The following is a 3,203-nucleotide window of genomic DNA, read 5'->3' as shown; positions in this document are numbered from 1 at the left end:
GATCTGAGTGGAATTTCTAGTCAGCAGGATGGGCATAAATCAGAGCCGAGAGGCATTTCATTGTCTTCTGCCGGAAATGCTCAGGAATGCGGCATAAGGCGCAAATCTCCTGCAAATAACAGAGCGAGCTGAAGTCCTTCTCTGCTCAGACCCTGGATGGGTATCATTAAAGGAAATGGTTCAGAAGAAACAGGCTGCACGTGGAATGCGGATGAAATGTTTGCTGGAATTGAGTCTCAAGTAGGCTTTAGCACTGTTGTCTGCTGTATTCCAGAGACCATCTTTAGTAATTTGGTGCCAGTAAAATGCATTGAATTGGAACAGCACAATCAAGAGAAGGAGAAACTGAGACACAGAGTAGAGAGAGAGAGAGAGAGAGGAAACAAGTAAGAGATGAGAGGAATAAAGAGAGAAAATAGTAAAACGGGGAAGGTATGAGAGAGCCAGGCAGACAAAAGAAGGGTGAGAAGAAGACGAGAAAGGGAGGAATACTGAGAAATGGGAGGGAAGGGAACATTAGAGTAAGGCGATAAAAGGGATTTACAGGGGTAATGATTGTCCTCTGGCATCAGAGAGATAAGTAACAGAGGGGCCCATGCAATACAGTGCGCTCAGCCGAACGCACTGGGTAACCCGCAGTCAGAAGCAGGTTGAATAGGCGCTAATCCATCCCCTAATGCAATAAGGGGATTAGCGCCTATTCAACGCGTGTCCGATGCGGAGTGAATCTAATAGCGCTCATCACACGCAAATGCACGTGAATGAGGCTATTAGCCATTCACTCCGAGGCAAAAAAAAACAAACAAACGTGCGTCTCAGATGCACATTTCGCGATCAGCTATTAACGCCTGCCTGGAATACAGAAAAAACTGCTTTTCTGTACTTCCTCCTACTTAATATCGTTGCGATATTAAGTAGGAGGAAAACCTTAAAGGAACAAGTTAAAAAAAAAACAAAACCAAAAACACTTGGCAGTCGGGTGCAGGAAAAGGACGCTCAACTAACAAGCGTCCGTTTTCTGAACCCCTGGCGTCGGTTTTTCTAACCAGCGGACGGCCAAGTTAGGGAAACCGATTGGGGTCGCGTTAGCAAGGAGGCGCTAGGAGCGGGACCCCCTAATTTAAATATTGCATGGCGCTCCCCTTTCTACGCCCATTTATTGCATCGGCCCCATAGAGGGGAGGAACTAGTGCAGATGAACCTGCCCCGATTGGCCCCCAAACACTGAGGTTTTCTGGATATCCACAATGAAGATGCATGAGGTAAAGGTTACCAAAATCGTGGTACCAGGAATGAGAGAGCACTTCACTGGAGGGGGCCGGGGGAATCGGGAAAAATTGCAGTAATACACTTACAAAAGCACATGCTTTATGGGGGGTTTTTTTTATTAACACAAAAGATTTAGGACCCAATGCAAAAGCCTCAGGGCTGGCTGATATGTCCTGCATAGAAAAAAAATGAATTATGCATCAGTAAAGCTAACAAACTCCTGACATGTGAATTCTGTCTGGGAGACACTGCTGCTGGGTCCAGGGTCCTGAGATATCTTACACTGATTAATTCACGTTCCTTATCAAGCAATAAAATAGTTTCCAGCCTTTGATGTCTCCTGCTGCACTTTCTGGCTCACTATCACTTTACTTCTTCCCATTCTCAATTCTTGTCTATTCTTTTTCTCTCTCTCTCTCTGGCTTTCTCCCTCTCTTTGCTCTTTCTTTTCTGTCTGGTTTTTGGGTTTTTTTCAGTTTTGTGTTCATTTTAATTTGTCACAGGAAACTTAATATTTAGGAGGGTGCAGCAGCAGCAGGGTGTATGGCTCTTCTGCATGGACACTCTAGTGTGGGTCTTAGCCAGATGGTCAGTGTATTCCTGGTAAGCAGACTTGATGAAGACTGTTTCCTTCCAGAAGTCAGGGGTCAGACAGCTGTAGGTCTTAGAAATAGGATCAAATGTAGCTTTTGCACAGTGTAGCTGTGCAACCCCTAGTTGAGGTGCAGCAGTCATCAATACCTGCCATCATCAATAGCTTTTCGGGTACTGGGGCAGGGACCACGCCGGTACCACTTGTAGCAGGAATCAACCACACCAGGACGGAGCCACAACGACCAGTGACTTTGCAAGGGACAGTGTGGGGCTTGCCGATCTTGTCACCCCAGTGGCCTTGTCTGACAGGCACAAGGGAGAGCTTAGCCCCACGGATATCTGTAAGCAACTTCTTTGGAGCACACGACACCCAGAGCAACATGTCCGTTGTAGTCACCAGAAGCCAAAAAAATCCTTGAATCTGGTTGGCAGACCTGCCCGGGTCTGCTTCTGGACCGGCATGATCTTCAGAACCTCATCTTTCAGCGAGGAACCCAGGAAGAAGTCAACGATTTCAGACTCCTTGATTGGGAGAGAAATAAAGATAAATCTCCTCCACAGAGATTTGATCTTCGTGTCCTTTACAAGGCCACCAGGTTTTGTGGCCGGGACTCACTCCTTTTCATCAGCTTTTCCGCTATGGTCCCACGGCCTCAGCCGCGAACCCCCCAGGGGTGTCCGATCCTTTGTGTCCTGCATCCCAACTTGTAAACAGGGAGTCTTGCAAGAGTAACCCCAGCCTGTCAGGTCCTGACAGCTACGAATGCAGAAAGAACTACCCTGCTTCACCTCTATCATGTTTAAAAATAAAGAGATACTGTTTTGCATCATGATTTTCTTTATTTTTGTGGTGTTTTTAGACTTTTATGGTGGGGGCGGGGTGCGCCTTAAAGTCATTGGCCTGGCTTTCTGTTTATATCTCTGACAGGACCTTGAACAGGAAACTGTTCTCGAAAGTTCTGCTCCGTGCCCAGGGTTTGGGGAGGGAGGTTAAGTTCTCTCTGAAACGGGGAAAGCACGGAAAAGTTATAGCTGCCAATTCCCTTCTGTTCCTGCTGCAAGCAAGGGAAAGGCCTAATATCATGTAACACTTTTCCTTTTAAGTTCCCGCTTTAACACCCCCTATGGCCTTTTTCTTTGTTGTGAGTTCCTAACTGCAGCCCCCTTTCCGCATGCTAAGCATGGGTTAGGTTAATTTTTAAAGGAAGCCTTGGGTTTGGTTTTTTTTTTTGTTTTCTTGCAGAAGTGGAGAAGAGGAAATCTCTGGAACAAAGACTGTTGTGGAGAGAGTGAGAGGCAGCTACAGACTAGGTCTGGGAGAGGAAAGAGCTACAGACCAG

General features: G+C 46.6%; 1 pseudogene; it reads right to left on the bottom strand.

Annotated features, from left to right (window-relative positions):
- Window positions 1-1,729: 1,729 nt before the first annotated feature.
- LOC115099043 lies at window positions 1,730-2,562 on the bottom strand (annotated as a pseudogene).
- Window positions 2,563-3,203: the final 641 nt, after the last annotated feature.

Source organism: Rhinatrema bivittatum, chromosome 9 (assembly GCF_901001135.1).
Source record: "Rhinatrema bivittatum chromosome 9, aRhiBiv1.1, whole genome shotgun sequence".
NCBI lineage: Eukaryota > Metazoa > Chordata > Amphibia > Gymnophiona > Rhinatrematidae > Rhinatrema > Rhinatrema bivittatum.
This window is presented reverse-complemented; position numbering and strand designations above follow the sequence as displayed.